Genomic DNA, 10,306 nt, shown 5'->3' with positions numbered 1-10,306 from the left:
AATAGGAAGTCATCTTCAGAGCATAATTGTAGTAAGTAATGGGCTTACGAATAATTATTTTGGCAATGTTGTGAAAAATATCATCCGGAATTGCAGAAAACCCGATTTTTACTCAGTCAGCTTGCAAATGTTTGTTTTTATTTCATATGTCAAACGGCGTATTTGACATTTCAAACAACAAATTATGTTCTGTTTCGTACAATACAACGGTCGAAGGGCAGGGTACGGAAATCATCGTGCTATCGTGATACCAGCGTGATTTTGGGTGACAGACATATGATTTTATGCTGTACAGTGATATTGGTATCATATATGTGTCACAAGTATTCAGCGCATGGCGAATGTGAGTAAACAGAGAGAATAAGAGTAATTTCATCTGCGTGTAGTATGCTGCCTGTTGGAAAGGCATCCTTCAGGGCATGAATTAGCGGTTAATTTATAAACAAGCAAGCACAAGCACAATCAATGACTTTAAACAGCAATATTATTTATTGAGTAGTTGCAACTGATTAAAACATTATGCCGGGAATAAAATTTCCGGTAGGAGCTCCGCCGATGCCGAAGGTGGTACCACGGTCTGCTCTCCGCGACATCTCGAACGAAATGGCTCGCGCGCGTGGAAAAGCTGGGGTGACATTGCGCATCTCGAATCGAATCACTCGATTCGTAAGTTTTTGGATTCGTTTCGAAAAAATTGCGGCATTATCTATTTCGTTCGACTTCATTCAGTCGCAGTACAAGATTTCGAATGGTGCTGTACTAGTTCAATCGAGTATGTTCTGTCAAACGAAATGTAAACAGAGAGAATAAAGATAGCTGTCTCCGTGTTTAGTATGCCGCCCGCTGGAGAGACAACCTTCAGCGCATGGCGAATGTGAGTAAACAGAGAGAATAAGAGTAATTTCATCTGCGTGTAGTATGCTGCCTGTTGGAAAGGCATCCTTCAGGGCATGAATTGGCGGTTAATTTATAAACAAGCAAGCACGAGCACAATCAATGACTTTAAACAGCAATATTATTTATTGAGTAGTTGCAACTGATTAAAACATTATGCCGATACGACATGTTTTGTAAATTGAGATATTGTTACGACACAAATTATAAGTTTTATGTTTATTCGAGTGTATGCCACAGATCCACATTTGAGCTAAATATTGGAAGCTAAAGAAGGATTCGATAATAAATTACTTTGATGTTTCCATGTATTTTAGTAAAATGGTCATCTCACGCGCGTTTTTTTTTTATTTAACTCTGTTTTTACGTAAATTTTGGAATATACACAAATTCGTCAAAAAATACGTAAAAACTGCGAAAAAACGATTTTAGTTGAAGTCGTTTTTACGCAGATTTCGGGATAATTAGAGATCACATATTGTCTGGAAACTATAAAAGCATTTATTCTCTTTCCGTAGAGAAATAATAACAAATATAATTAAAAACTTTCAGCAAGAAATAACTCTCGAACAACATTCGAAAGCTATAAAGGTGACGAGTGTTTTTCATTCGACTTGAGTCGTTTTTCAGTGTGCTAACGAGTTTCCATAATGCCAAAACATCTCGTTATTCTTGTACCTCCTCGAGCATACTCGAACGATAAGTCGTTTTCGAGATCGAATCGAAACCCGTAATGCCAAACATGTTCGACTCGATAGAATTACGTTCGAATCGAGATGCACAATGCCACCCCTGGTTTAAGGGGTCGTGTGAAGAAATCGACCCAAAGAAATCGGTCGAAGGGTGATTTCTTCTGTAAAAGTACGCATTTGCCCTGAATAAGGCGAAGAGTATTATTCCTTCTTTAAAAGGAAGCATTTTCCTGGAATAAGGAAACAGTTTTTCCCTTTTCATTGAAAGTACGCGTTTGTGCGGAGTGAGGCCAAAAGTATATGATTTCTTATTTAAAAGTACGCATATGCCCAAAATAGGGCAAATAGTACGATTCCTTTTTTCAAAGTATGTATTTGCCCGAAATTAGACATAAAACTGAATTAATCAATTAGATTGTAAAACTGAATGTAATGTCGCTCGTGTTTGGGCCGCTAATCGCCAGTCCCCCTGCACACCGACCGCACGCGCATCTTCCCCGATTGCACACAACCAGCAAGTGCGGGATCTACCTCGGAGCCTCAGTTCTTTTTCTGGTTCTCTGCAAACATCACTTTTGCTAGTATCTCTTCCGGCATACGCACTCCATGCCCAGCCCACTATAATCTGCCGTATTTTATAAGCCTTTTTGTACACTTGGTTTTTAATTTTGTGGCCTGTGCAGTACACAAAAGTGTTTTCCATTCAGCTCGGTCCATGGCTGCACGTCGCCAACTACGCAGTCTGCGGAGGGTCCGCCAATCGTCCTCCACCTGATCGATCCACCTTGCCCGCTGTGCACCTCGCCTTCTTGTTCCCGTCGGATCGTTGTCGAGAACCATTTTCACCGGTTTACTGTCCGACATTCTGGTTACGTGCCAGGCCCACCGCAGTTTTTCGATTTACGCGATGGATGGTTCTCCCAACAGCTGATGGAACTCGTGGTTCGCCTCCTCCACGTACCGTCTGCCATCTGAGCCCCACCATAGATGGTACGCAGACCTTTCCTTTCGAAAACTCCCAGTGCGCGTTGGTCCTCCACGAGCATAGTCCAGGTCTCGTGTCCGTAGAGAGCTACTGGTCTAATAAGCGTTTTGTAGATAGTCGTACGTGCAGATAGTTTGGTACGGCACTCTAAGGAGTATTTCAGCCCAAATCCTGGCCAAAAATCAAAAACAAAAATTTTAGATATTTCCATATTATTTATCGTTTTTCTCAAATAGTGATACTAATTTCCAATGGAATTTTCGAAACAATATTGTTTACTTGTGAGCGATGCTGGCTGTAAAAACTTCACCATAATTTGCTAGTTTTATCGCAATTGTGCATTGAAAAATGTTCACGTTTTATCATGTTTTTCTAGATTTATAATAATTTTTCAGATAAAAATCAATATAGGTATCAATAATGAGTATATCTAAAACGTCTTCAAGCATGATTCGAACTGGAACCATTTTCAAGTGATCAATAATCATGATATTAATTGCTAGCTTTTTCCTACCTTTTCACAATAATATGTTTTACAAAATGAAACTTTTAATTAGGTTCCAAACCACTCCAAGCAACAAAGTTGTCAGCGTTGGAAAGATTGGAGTTTCGTTCATACACTCCATAAAAAACATTTCACGCATACTCACGCAATCGTGACTTATTTTTATTTTAATACAGTGAAGTTTGCTTAAAAATGCCAGTAAAAAATATGGTTTTGAGTTCCAAACCTCACATAAATTATGTTTCGCTTCCAAAGAAGAGTGAGACTTTGATGAACATACCGATCCATAAAAGCATACGCATTTTTCGGATGTTAGGATTATTAAGAAACATAGCGATTGATTTGAATGTCGTATTTATTAGATCTGCTCCATTTTATATTACAAAACATTATCCAGGGACTTTAACATGACCCGATGACAAATTTATATAATCGAAATAAACAAACAAAGTACATCTTTTCGGAAAAATTATTAAGTAATAATCGAAGAATGAAGATTAACATAAGGAAAATCATAATCACTAACGGAGTCTTCGTGAAAATCGTACCACTCGTGTTAATCCTCGTGTTGAATACGCGAAATGCGAACTACGCACATCACCCGATCCATCTTCCTCTTGATCAACCGTATCAGTTTATCCGCAAATCCATTTTCGTGCATTAGCTGCCATAACTGGTCCCGGTCGATTGTATCATATGCGGCTGTGAAGTCGATAAATAGATGATATGATGGAACGTTGTATTCGCGGCATTTCTGCAATACCTGACGTACAGCGAACACCTGGTCCGTGGTGGAGCGTTCGCCCATAAAACCCGCCTGGTACTGCCCCACGAACTCCCTTGCAATTGGTGCTAGTCGACGGCATAAAATTTGGGAGAGTACCTGGAGTTCCTGGAGATTCGGAGCCGGAAGTCGCATGTCCTGCGCGCGTGCTCCTAGGTTCTTTACCATACCACCACCGTTGTCTGCCACATCGCCATTCAGGTGCTCTTCGTAGTGCTGCCGCCACCTTTGGATCACCTCACGCTCGTTTGTAAGAAGGTTCCCGTTTATGTCCTTACACATATCGGGCCGTGGCACGTGGCCATAACGCGAACGGTTTAACTTCTCATAGAACTTTCGTGCGTTATTAGCGCGGTACAGTTGCTCTGTCTCTTCACGGTCTCGATTTTCCTGCTGGCGCTTTTTTCTCCGAAAAATCGAGTTTTGTCTGTTCCTCGCCCGTTTGTATAGTGCTTCGTTCGCCCTCGCGCGGTGTTGCAGCAATCTCGCCCATGCTGCATTTTTCTCCTCAACTAACTACTCACATTCGCCGTCATACCAGTCGTTTCTCTGATCCGGGGGCACCGTACCAAGTGCAGCGGTTGCAGTGCTACTAATGGCGGATCGAATATCTCTCCAGCCATCTTGAATAGACGCTGCGCCTAGCTGCTCTTCCGTTGGGAGTGCCACTTCCAGCTGTTGCGCGTAATCTTGGGATAGTCTACCGTCTTGTAGCTGCCCAATGTTAAGCCGCGGCGTCCGACTTCGACGCGTGTTGTACACCGTCGAGAGTTTTGAGCGCAGGCATACTGCAACGAGGTAGTGGTCGGATTCAATATTCGCACTGCGGTAGGTGCGGACGTTCGTGATGTCGGAGAAGAATTTACCGTCGATTAGAACGTGGTCGATTTGGTTTTCCGTTTCTTGGTTAGGTGATCTCCATGTGGCCTTGTGGATATTTTTTGCGGGGAAAGAAGGTGCTTCGGACTACCATTCCGCGGGAGGCTGCGAAGTTTATGCATCGTTGGCCGTTGTCATTCGATACGGTGTGCAGACTATCCGGTCCGATGACCGGTCTATACATTTCCTCCCTTCCTACCTGAGCGTTCATGTCACCGATGACGATTTTGACGTCCCGCAGTGGGCATCCATCGTATGTCTGCTCCAGCTGTGCATAGAACGCTTCATTCTCGTCGTCGGATCTCTCTTCGTGTGGGCAGTGTACGTTGATGATGCTATAGTTGAAGAAACGGCCTTTCATCCTCAGCTTGCACATCCTTGCGTTGATTGGCTGCCACCCAGCGTTGGCGCATCTTTCCCAGCGCTATGAACCGGTTCCCAGCTCGTTGGTTTTGCCACAGCTTTGGTAGAAGCTGAGACGAGACCTGCAAAGAGGGTAAAATGTAACTTCAGCTGCTGCCAGTCAACTGCTGTCACGAACTGTCAGGTGCAACCAGCAGCTTTTTGAGTGAAAGTATTGGTATCCCAAATAAAATATTCCACATCATTTTTGTTTTACCAGGACTTTTTTACTTTAACGAGTATTCCAAACCTTCCGTTTACTTGTTAATAATCAGTAATAAACCTGTGTTTTGTTCCCGGTATAAAAATCCTTATGAAAATGAATTAACTATTTCGTGAATTGGATACACTTTTATTGTGCTCAGAAGGGTCCACCTGGGGCTTAGGTGAAACAGTCAAGTAAACAGTTGAAACTCGATGGTCAACTGTGATGAAAAGAAGAACAAGTGTCAAAACAAGAGAAAAGAAGCAGCGTCTTTGCAGGTCTCGTCTCAGGGTAGAAGGTAGCCGCTCGATGCCCGCTTTTCCATACTTTCTGTCCTGTCCAGCAGATTTCCTGCAGCGCTACGACGTCGAAGTTTTTATTTATTTATCATCAGACTAAGGCCGCAGTGGCCTGTGCTGCACATAAAAGACTTCTCCATTCAGCTCGGTTCATGGCTGCACTTCGCCAACCACGCAGTTTGCGGAGGGTCCGCAAGTCGTCCTCCACCTGATCGATCCACCTTGCCCGCTGTGCACCTCGCCTTCTTGTTCCCGTCGGATCGTTGTCGAGAACCATTTTTACCGGATTACTGTCCGACATTCTGGCTACGTGCCCGGCCCACCGCAGTCTTCCGATTTTCGCGGTGTGAACGATGGATGGCTCTCCCAACAGCTGATGCAACTCGTGGTTCATTCGCCTCCTCCACGTACCGTCCGCCATCTGCAACCCACCATAGATGGTACGCAACACTTTCCTTTCGAAGACTCCCAGTGCGCGTTGGTCCTCCACGAGCATCGTACAGGTCTCGTGTCCGTAGAGAACTACCGGTCTTATAAGCGTTTTGTAGATAGTCAGTTTGGTACGGCGGCGAACTCTATTCGATCGAAGCGTCTTGCGGAGTCCAAAGTACGTACGATTTCCAGCCACTATGCGTCTCCGAATTTCTCTGCTGGTATCGTTATCGGCGGTCACCAGTGAGCCCAAGTACACGAATTCTTCAACCACCTCGATTTCGTCACCACCGATAGAAACTCGTGGTGGGTGGCTCACATTGACCTCTCTTGAGCCTCTTCCTATTATGTACTTCGTCTTCGACGTGTTGATGACTAGTCCAATCCGTTTAGCTTCGCTTTTCAGTCTGATGTAGGCTTCCTCCATCCTCTCAAAGTTACGTGCCATGATATCAATGTCGTCGACGAAACCAAATAACTGGACGGACTTCGTGAAAATCGTACCACTCGTGTCAATCCCTGCCCTTCGTATTAATCCCTCCAAAGCGATGTTGAATAGCAGACACGAAAAACCATCGCCTTGCCGTAACCCTCTACGGGTTTCGAAGGGACTCGAGAATGCCCCTGAAACTCGAACTACGCACATCACCCGATCCATCGTCGCCTTGATCAACCGTATCAGTTTATCCGGAAATCCGTTTTCGTGCATTAGCTGCCATAGCTGGTTCCGATCGATTGTATCATATGCGGCTTTGAAGTCGATAAATAGATGATGTGTGGGCACGTTGTATTCGCGGCATTTCTGCAATACCTGACGTATGGCGAACACCTGGTCTGTGGTAGAGCGTTCACCCATAAATCCCGCCTGGTACTGCCCCACGAACTCTCTTGCAATTGGTGTTAGTCGACGGCATAAAATTTGTAGGATAATCTACGACGTCGAAGTTGCGGGAATGTAATTCATCGTAGATTATCCTGTCGCAACCTGCGAAGCCTAGCGACTTGCAGTTCCATGTTCCAAGCTTTCAATCGTGATCCTTTATTCGTCGCCTAGGTCGTTGCCGATTGTATCGAGTCGTATTATCTTCTATGTCGTTCGTAATGGTTGCTTTTAAAGGCGGCTTATTGGGCCTGCGCAAACCTCCTGTCTCGTCGGAGGGCCGTCGGGTCAGGGCTGTTTAGCGTCCCACCTAACACCAGGACTTGGGCTTGTGCGTTTTGAGCGGTACACGGTCGCTTTGGCGGATACTTGCGGATACATGCAGCTTTTTATAGAGGTTTAACAGGGCCCACTGTCAAACCCCACCACATCCTAGGCAGGCGCCACAACTCACAAATGGCCTGGGGAGGGATCGTCAAGCCCTTGGACTTAGTCCCTGCTGCCTGCTTGCCAACCGGATTTGAATTGAATTTATCATTCAGCTTGAAAACAACAACCAGCAAAATATGGCACAATCGTTGTCTGAAAAGTATCTGTATAGAAACTTGCGACCATTGTATTTTTTCCGACAAGGTCGAAGGCGTATAACTCGGGATACAGCGTCATTTTGAAGTGAACAAATTCAGCTTGATTCATATACCGTCAAACGGGGTGACTTGCAACACTTGGGTTTTCCACAAGTTTTTGTTTTTTTTTTTACAATAAAAATATACCCAAACATCGACTTATGTCATCACGCATCCCTAGTTTACATTGTATTTGTTGTGCCTAGTTGGTATTTAGGTGAACATATAACTCAATTTTGTTTTTTGTATTATTTTGTGAAACTGTTTCGTTAATTGAAAGTCGAACGTCGTAAATCGTAAGTTCGTGTAACAAATTGAAATTAATATCACCAAAATCGATCCCCTCTCCAGTTACAGTACCTAATTAGGTATGTAATTCCGCAAAAACTATAAAATAATAAATTTGTTTGTTTTTGAAATATCAACTTTTTTTAAAATTTGTCCCTCTGCGGGGTGACTTGCAACAACTGATACACGATAGTTTATTTTTCAAAAACTGCTGATTCAGTTTTTGAACTTTTTTTTCAAACTAGCATTGATTTTATGTTACAGAATTCCTTTATCATGCCGCGAAACTACAAGAAACCTGCAGGAAGTCGCATGTATGTTAATTTTTCAAAGAATACTTTGATTCAAAATAATGATCTTAACATAATCGTGGTAATTTTGATGGCGGGGAAAGAAAGGAAAACCGTTCTAAAAACAACTATCCAGGGAATGGTGATGGTGCACACCATTCTTAAACCGACATAAAGCACTTTCAAACCGATGACTTAAAAATATCAATCAATCCGTTGAAATCGTAAAAAAATCGGAATGAGGGGAGGGGGATCCCTCAAGTAAGGCCCCTGCATTGACAGTGGAGCAGAATGACCCAGGATGAAAAATCACTATGATTAAGGTGATTATACAATGAAGCCAGTAATCGGCCATTTTGTAAACCACGTGCCTTTCCAATATTTTTTTTCAAGAACACGAGATGAAAGAACCATAACGCGTATGGGGCTAAAATAATGGTAGATCGTTTGCTTAGTTATGCTGAACAATCATAATTTGAGTTTCGGCACTGTACGAAAACTATTATGCCAGATTTGGGCTTTTGGAAGTGTATGTAGATAAACGTGTGGTGAATTTGAAATTCACCACTGGCTTCATTCTATAATCACCTTAAGTTGTTCTAAAACATGTTATGATTGAATACGATGAAGTGTTCCAAGTCACTCCGCAGTAGGGGTGGCTTGCAACACCCATCATTTTGATATTATTTTCATATTTTTATTATTGTTAAATATCTGATTATATGTCTAATCACTAATATTAGGACACATTAAAAGTATCTTGTACTAGTAGAATGAATAAATCATTTTAATTCAGAATTATTGAAAGAGAAACTTGAAAAGTGTTGCAAGTCACCCCGTTTGACGGTAATCCTGATCAGTACAGTTGCTGATAAAGAATGTGTGTAGCCGCCAGACATTCTAAATACTCACGCTCCTCTAATGTGAACGTGTACTATGCACATGTGGAAGTGTTTGCTTGACAAATGGATTGTGAGTGATTTGACTATGCGTCCAATTTGGGAATCTCGAGCTCATTCAGTAGCCGCTAAGTTGCGAAGGCCGACGGAGGTCCTTCGTAGCTTAGCTGGTTAAAGCACCAGTCTAGTGTACTGAGGGTCGTGGGTTCGAGTGGTTACCTCCAATACATTTTTCAAATCAATATCTTCCACAAAATGAAACATATTCACATATGAATTTTCACAACATTGTAAATCAATGTCCAAGTCGGGTGGTTTAATCCCGGAATATAGGCAATTAACTTTGAACCATATAATCCTATTATGATAACATACAAAGCATGCTGGTTTTTTAATTTGTTTTAAAACACAATTATAAACCTGTCTTGTTATACGGATAATTTGCAGACACCCTGTACATGTTAGAGTTAACGAATCGTAGAAACCCGAATCTAAGGATGTAATCGATATGAAATGAAGAGAATCAATAAATTAGTTTTAGTTGACCGTCTTCAGTTCAGTCTAACTGTCTTAGCTTTCTATTCCAATAGTACAAAGCTATTCATTGATCGTAAAAGACAACCTGCTACATTTTTCTTTGACATATACACTTAATTTGTAGAAAATAAATCCCTGTCCACGGATGATGGGGTCAACGTTGATAAGTCAAGTGTCTGTCATTGTGAAATAATTTGTTCTTTTATAGTACACATTGCTAGTATTATTAGTACTCACCACATTACCGTTAGACGAAAACGAGTTGAATTTAATTGCATCCGAGTAAGGTTACACTATAAGCAGTACTGAAGTACGTATTTTAATCCCGGTAACATTTCAATTTAACAGAAACGCGTCGAGTATTTTTTGCCAATATATAGAAAATAATTAAACACTTGATATATCATACCTCCATGCAAATACTTAGAGAAGGTGTCGCATGATCTAACACCATCTTCTTGAGTATATGCTGCGGAGGTTCCGGCAGGGTCTAGTACCAGTCTTAACTAACAAAATACTAACACAAAAGACTGGGAAGCAAACGATCATCCATTGCACCAATTGTAGTTCATAGTTCAGTATACAGTAAGTAGTGAAAGTAGATACTGTAGATTTACTAATTTTGCATTATATACGGAGATTGTATTCGTTATTTCTTCTCAGTAATATTTGTTATTTTACTCTTACTTTTACTGCATGGATAAACGTA

Source organism: Armigeres subalbatus, chromosome 3 (assembly GCF_024139115.2).
Source record: "Armigeres subalbatus isolate Guangzhou_Male chromosome 3, GZ_Asu_2, whole genome shotgun sequence".
NCBI classification, from domain to species: Eukaryota; Metazoa; Arthropoda; class Insecta; order Diptera; family Culicidae; genus Armigeres; species Armigeres subalbatus.
Note: the sequence above shows the minus strand (reverse complement) of the source record.